The sequence below is a fragment of the Mus musculus genome, chromosome 12 (assembly GCF_000001635.26).
Source record: "Mus musculus strain C57BL/6J chromosome 12, GRCm38.p6 C57BL/6J".
NCBI classification, from domain to species: Eukaryota; Metazoa; Chordata; class Mammalia; order Rodentia; family Muridae; genus Mus; species Mus musculus.
In genome coordinates, this window is record NC_000078.6 from 59,439,187 (window position 1) to 59,446,937 (window position 7,751).

Below are 7,751 nucleotides of genomic sequence, written 5' to 3' on the forward strand. Positions count from 1 at the left end.
ACCCAAGGATTTGTGCATATTAGGCACTCTATCCTAGTCAATGTTCTATTGCTGTGAAGAGATGACATGACCACGATGACGACTTTTATAAATGAAATAATTTAATCAGAGCTTGCTTGCAGTGTCAGAGGTTTAGTCCATTATCTGCATGGTTGGAAGCGTGATAGCACACAGGCAGACATGATGCTGGAGAAAGAACAGAGAGTGCTATACCTGCATCTGAAAGCAGCAGAAAGAGATAGAAACTGCATCTGGTTTGAGCATTTGAAACTCTAGAGCCCCCCCCCCCCCAATTGACATAATTTACCAACAAGGTTACACTTTCTAATTCTTTCAAATAGTGCCACCCCATAAGCATTCAAACATATGAACCTATGAGACTCATTCTTTTTTTTTTTGCTCTTCTTTTCTTTCTTTTTTTATTATATATTTTCCTCAATTACATTTCCAATGCTAGCCCAAAAGTCCCCATGCCCTCCCCCCCCACTTCCCTACCCACCCATTCCCACTTTGTGGCCCTGGCGTTCCCCTGTACTGGGGCATATAATGTTTGTGTGTCCAATGGGCTTCTCTTTCCAGTGATGGCCGAGTAGGCCATCTTTTGATACATATGCAGCTAGAGTCAAGAGCTCCGGGGTACTGGTTAGTTCATAATGTTGTTGCACCTGCAGGATTGCAGATCTCTTTAGCTCCTTGCATTCTTTCTCTAGCTCCTCCATTGGGGGCCCTGTGATTCATCCAATAGCTGACTGTGAGCATTCACTTATGTGTTTGCTAGGCCCCGGCCTAGTCTCACAAGAGACAGCTATATCAGGGTCCTTTCAGCAAAATCTTGCTAGTGTATGCAATGTTGTCATCATTTGGAGGCTAATTATGGGATGGATCCCTGGATATGGTAGTTTCTAGATGATCTAACCTTTTGTCTCAGCTCCAAACTTTATTCAACCCATTGTACACTCTATCAGTTGAGGTATAGTCCAGCCTTAAATGTCTCTTGATAAAAAGAAGTATGTACATGATTGGAAAAGTATACATTTACGTATGTATATTATAACAATGATGACTAACGTAAGCAGTAGCTAAGAATCACCACCATGAGAGTGCCCACCATGCTTCAGACACAGTTCTGAACTCCTCTTGTAGAAGTAGATCTATAAATAAGAACAAAGAGTGTTGGGAGCCGCGCCCACATTCGCCGTTACAAGATGGCGCTGACAGCTGTGTTCTAAGTGGTAAACAAATAAACTGCGCATATGCCGAGGGTGGTTCTCCACTCCATGTGCTCTGCCTTCCCCGTGACGTCAACTCGGCCGATGGGCTGCAGCCAATCAGGGAGTGACACGTCCTAGGCGAAATATAACTCTCCTAAAAAAGGGACGGGTTTTCGTTTTCTCTCTCTCTTGCTTCTTGCACTCCTGCTCCTGAAGATGTAAGCAATAAAGCTTTGCCGCAGAAGATTTTGGTTTGCTGTGTTCTTCCTGGCCGGGCGTGAGAACGCGTTTAATAACAATTGGTGCCGAATTCCGGGACGAGAAAAAACTCGGGACTGGCGCAAGGAAGATCCCTCATTCCAGAACCAGAACTGCGGGTCGCGGTAATAAAGGTTCCCGTAAAGCAGACTGTTAAGAAGGATTCAACTGTATGAATTCAGAACTTTTCAGCTGGGGAACGAGAGTACCAGTGAGTACAGCTTTACGAGGTAAGTCTGATCTTGAACTTTCTAAGGAAATTCAAGACAGTCTATCAGAAGTAAAGTGGAATATGTTTGGCCTTGAATTTTTTCTGGTGTTAGGAGCCCTTTTGTTCCTTTTCACATGTTATCAAGTGATTAAGATAGGGCTGAAAATTCTAGAGGAAATTCAGGACAAGCTATCAGAAGTAAAGCGGGGAGAGAGAGTAGGAACAAAGAGGAAATATGGTACACAAAATAAGTATACAGGCCTTTCCAAGGGTCTTGAACCCGAGGAAAAGTTAAGGTTAGGTAGGAATACCTGGAGAGAGATTAAAAGAAAAAGAGGAAAAAGGGAAAAGAAGAAAGATCAATTAGCGGAGGTCTCTAGGAAAAGGAGCCTGTGCTCATCGCTGGATGGGCTCGGGGAGCCAGCTCTTAGTAGCTCTGAAGCAGATGATGAATTCTCCTCTGAAGAAACAGACTGGGAGGAAGAAGCAGCTCATTATGAGAAAAAAGGGTACCAGCCAGGTAAAGTGCTAGCTAATCAGTTAAGGAAGCCAAAAGCGGCTGGCGAAGGCCAGTTTGCTGATTGGCCTCAGGGCAGTCGGCTTCAAGGTCCGCCCTATGCGGAGCCCCCGCCCTGCGTAGTGCGTCAGCAATGCGCAGAGAGGCAATGCGCAGAGAGGCAATGCGCAGAGAGGCAGTGCGCAGAGAGGCAGTGCGCAGAGAGGCAGTGCGCAGACTCATTCATTCCCAGAGAGGAACAAAGGAAAATACAACAGGCATTTCCGGTCTTTGAAGGAGCCGAGGGTGGGCGTGTCCACGCTCCGGTAGAATACTTACAAATTAAAGAAATTGCCGAGTCGGTCCGTAAATACGGAACCAATGCTAATTTTACCTTGGTGCAGTTAGACAGGCTTGCCGGCATGGCACTAACTCCTGCTGACTGGCAAACGGTTGTAAAAGCCGCTCTCCCTAGTATGGGCAAATATATGGAATGGAGAGCGCTTTGGCACGAAGCTGCACAAGCGCAGGCCCGAGCAAACGCAGCTGCTTTGACTCCAGAGCAGAGAGATTGGACTTTTGACTTGTTAACGGGTCAGGGAGCTTATTCTGCTGATCAGACAAACTACCATTGGGGAGCTTATGCCCAGATTTCTTCCACGGCTATTAGGGCCTGGAAGGCGCTCTCTCGAGCAGGTGAAACCACTGGGCAGTTAACAAAGATAATCCAGGGACCTCAGGAATCCTTCTCAGATTTTGTGGCCAGAATGACAGAGGCAGCAGAGCGTATTTTTGGAGAGTCAGAGCAAGCTGCGCCTCTGATAGAACAGCTAATCTATGAGCAAGCCACAAAGGAGTGCCGAGCGGCCATAGCCCCAAGAAAGAACAAAGGCTTACAAGACTGGCTCAGGGTCTGTCGAGAGCTTGGGGGACCTCTCACCAATGCAGGTTTAGCGGCTGCCATCCTTCAATCCCAAAACCGCTCCATGAGCAGAAATGATCAGAGGACATGTTTTAATTGCGGAAAGCCTGGGCATTTTAAGAAAGATTGCAGAGCTCCAGATAAACAGGGGGGGACTCTCACTCTTTGCTCTAAGTGTGGCAAGGGTTATCATAGAGCTGACCAGTGTCGCTCTGTGAGGGATATAAAGGGCAGAATTCTTCCCCCACCTGATAGTCAATCAGCTTATGTGCCAAAAAACGGGTCATCGGGCCCTCGGTCCCAGGGCCCTCAAAGATATGGGAACCGGTTTGTCAGGACCCAGGAAGCAGTCAGAGAGGCGACCCAGGAAGACCCACAAGGGTGGACCTGCGTGCCGCCTCCGACTTCCTACTAATGCCTCAAATGAGTATTCAGCCGGTGCCAGTGGAGCCTATACCATCCTTGCCCCCGGGAACCATGGGCCTTATTCTCGGCCGGGGTTCACTCACCTTGCAGGGCTTAGTAGTCCACCCTGGAGTTATGGATTGTCAACATTCCCCTGAAATACAGGTCCTGTGCTCAAGCCCTAAGGACGTTTTTTCTATTAGTAAAGGAGATAGGATAGCTCAGCTGCTGCTCCTCCCTGATAATACCAGGGAGAAATCTGCAGGACCTGAGATAAAGAAAATGGGCTCCTCAGGAAATGATTCTGCCTATTTGGTTGTATCTTTAAATGATAGACCTAAGCTCCGCCTTAAGATTAATGGAAAAGAGTTTGAAGGCATCCTTGATACCGGAGCAGATAAAAGTATAATTTCTACACATTGGTGGCCCAAAGCATGGCCCACCACAGAGTCATCTCATTCATTACAGGGCCTAGGTTATCAATCATGTCCCACTATAAGCTCCATTGCCTTGACGTGGGAATCCTCTGAAGGACAGCAAGGGAAATTCATACCTTATGTGCTCCCACTCCCGGTTAACCTCTGGGGAAGGGATATTATGCAGCATTTGGGCCTTATTTTGTCCAATGAAAACACCCCATCAGGAGGGTATTCAGCTAAAGCAAAAAATATCATGGCAAAGATGGGTTATAAAGAAGGAAAAGGGTTAGGACATCAAGAACAGGGAAGGATAGAGCCCATCTCACCTAATGGAAACCAAGACAGACAGGGTCTGGGTTTTCCATAGCGGCCATTGGGGCAGCACGACCCATACCATGGAAAACAGGGGACCCAGTGTGGGTTCCTCAATGGCCCCTATCCTCTGAAAAACTGGAAGCTGTGATTCAACTGGTAGAGGAACAATTAAAACTAGGCCATATTGAACCCTCTACCTCACCTTGGAATACTCCAATTTTTGTAATTAAGAAAAAGTCAGGAAAGTGGAGACTGCTCCATGACCTCAGAGCCATTAATGAGCAAATGAACTTATTTGGCCCAGTACAGAGGGGTCTCCCTGTACTTTCCGCCTTACCACGTGGCTGGAATTTAATTATTATAGATATTAAAGATTGTTTCTTTTCTATACCTTTGTGTCCAAGAGATAGGCCCAGATTTGCCTTTACCATCCCCTCTATTAATCACATGGAACCTGATAAGAGGTATCAATGGAAGGTCTTACCACAGGGAATGTCCAATAGTCCTACTATGTGTCAACTTTATGTACAAGAAGCTCTTTTGCCAGTGAGGGAACAATTCCCCTCTTTAATTTTGCTCCTTTACATGGATGACATCCTCCTGTGCCATAAAGACCTTACCATGCTACAAAAGGCATATCCTTTTCTACTTAAAACTTTAAGTCAGTGGGGTTTACAGATAGCCACAGAAAAGGTCCAAATTTCTGATACAGGACAATTCTTGGGCTCTGTGGTGTCCCCAGATAAGATTGTGCCCCAAAAGGTAGAGATAAGAAGAGATCACCTCCATACCTTAAATGATTTTCAAAAGCTGTTGGGAGATATTAATTGGCTCAGACCTTTTTTAAAGATTCCTTCCGCTGAGTTAAGGCCTTTGTTTGGTATTTTAGAAGGAGATCCTCATATCTCCTCCCCTAGGACTCTTACTCTAGCTGCTAACCAGGCCTTACAAAAAGTGGAAAAAGCCTTACAGAATGCACAATTACAACGTATTGAGGATTCGCAACCTTTCAGTTTGTGTGTCTTTAAGACAGCACAATTGCCAACTGCAGTTTTGTGGCAGAATGGGCCATTGTTGTGGATCCATCCAAACGTATCCCCAGCTAAAATAATAGATTGGTATCCTGATGCAATTGCACAGCTTGCCCTTAAAGGCCTAAAAGCAGCAATCACCCACTTTGGGCAAAGTCCATATCTTTTAATTGTACCTTATACCGCTGCACAGGTTCAAACCTTGGCAGCCACATCTAATGATTGGGCAGTTTTAGTTACCTCCTTTTCAGGAAAAATAGATAACCATTATCCAAAACATCCAATCTTACAGTTTGCCCAAAATCAATCTGTTGTGTTTCCACAAATAACAGTAAGAAACCCACTTAAAAATGGGATTGTGGTATATACTGATGGATCAAAAACTGGCATAGGTGCCTATGTGGCTAATGGTAAAGTGGTATCCAAACAGTATAATGAAATTTCACCTCAAGTGGTAGAATGTTTAGTGGTCTTAGAAGTTTTAAAAACCTTTTTAGAACCCCTTAATATTGTGTCAGATTCCTGTTATGTGGTTAATGCAGTAAATCTTTTAGAAGTGGCTGGAGTGATTAAGCCTTCCAGTAGAGTTGCCAATATTTTTCAGCAAATACAATTAGTTTTGTTATCTAGAAGATTTCCTGTTTATATTACTCATGTTAGAGCCCATTCAGGCCTACCTGGCCCCATGGCTCTGGGAAATGATTTGGCAGATAAGGCCACTAAAGTGGTGGCTGCTGCCCTATCATCCCCGGTAGAGGCTGCAAGAAATTTTCATAACAATTTTCATGTGACGGCTGAAACATTACGCAGTCGTTTCTCCTTGACAAGAAAAGAAGCCCGTGACATTGTTACTCAATGTCAAAGCTGCTGTGAGTTCTTGCCAGTTCCTCATGTGGGAATTAACCCACGCGGTATTCGACCTCTACAGGTCTGGCAAATGGATGTTACACATGTTTCTTCCTTTGGAAAACTTCAATATCTCCATGTGTCCATTGACACATGTTCTGGCATCATGTTTGCCTCTCCGTTAACCGGAGAAAAAGCCTCACATGTGATTCAACATTGTCTTGAGGCATGGAGTGCTTGGGGGAAACCCAGACTCCTTAAGACTGATAATGGACCAGCTTATACATCTCAAAAATTCCAGCAGTTCTGCCGTCAGATGGATGTGACCCACCTGACTGGACTTCCATACAACCCTCAAGGACAGGGTATTGTTGAGCGTGCGCATCGCACCCTCAAATCCTATCTAATAAAACAGAAGAGGGGAACTTTTGAGGAGACTGTACCCCGAGCACCAAGAGAGTCTGTGTCTTTGGCACTCTTTACACTCAATTTTTTAAATATTGATGCTCATGGCCATACTGCGGCTGAACGTCATTGTACAGAGCCAGATAGGCCCAATGAGATGGTTAAATGGAAAAATGTCCTTGATAATAAATGGTATGGCCCGGATCCTATTTTGATAAGATCCAGGGGAGCTATCTGTGTTTTCCCACAGAATGAAGACAACCCATTTTGGATACCAGAAAGACTCACCCGAAAAATCCAGACTGACCAAGGGAATACTAATGTCCCTCGTCTTGGTGATGTCCAGGGCGTCAATAATAAAGAGAGAGCAGCGTTGGGGGATAATGTCGACATTTCCACTCCCAATGACGGTGATGTATAATGCTCAAGTATTCTCCTGCCTTTTACACTAACTAGGAACTGGGTTTAGCCTTGATTCAGACAGCCTTGGCTCTGTCTGGACAGGTCCAGACAACTGACACCATTAACACTTTGTCAGCCTCAGTGACTACAGTCATAGATGAACAGGCCTCAGCTAATGTCAAGATACAGAGAGGTCTCATGCTGGTTAATCAACTCATAGATCTTGTCCAGATACAACTAGATGTATTATGACAAATAACTCAGCAGGGTTGTGAACAAAAGTTTCCGGGATTGTGTGTTATTTCCATTCAGTATGTTAAATTTACTAGGGCAGCTAAATTGTCAAAAAGTCTTTTTCAGTATATGTTACAGAATTGGATGGCTGAATTTGAACAGATCCTTCGGGAATTGAGACTTCAGGTCAACTCCACGCGCTTGGACCTGTCGCTGACCAAAGGATTACCCAATTGGATCTCCTCAGCATTTTCCTTCTTTAAAAAATTGGGTGGGATTAATATTATTTGGAGATACACTTTGCTGTGGATTAGTGTTGCTTCTTTGATTGGTCTGTAAGCTTAAGGCCCAAACTAGGAGAGACAAGGTGGTTATTGCCCAGGCGCTTGCAGGACTAGAACATGGAGCTCCCCCTGATATATGGTTATCTATGCTTAGGCAATAGGTCGCTGGCCACTCAGCTCTTACATCTCACGAGGCTAGACTCATTGCACGGGATAGAGTGAGTGTGCTTCAGCAGCCCGAGAGAGTTGCACGGCTAAGCACTGCAATGGAAAGGCTCTGCGGCATATATGAGCCTATTCTAGGGAGACATG

General features: G+C 45.1%; 1 pseudogene; it reads left to right on the plus strand.

Moving 5' to 3' along the window:
• Window positions 1-2,418: 2,418 nt before the first annotated feature.
• On the plus strand, window positions 2,419-6,722 carry Gm51977 (annotated as a pseudogene).
• The last annotated feature ends 1,029 nt before the right edge of the window (window positions 6,723-7,751 follow it).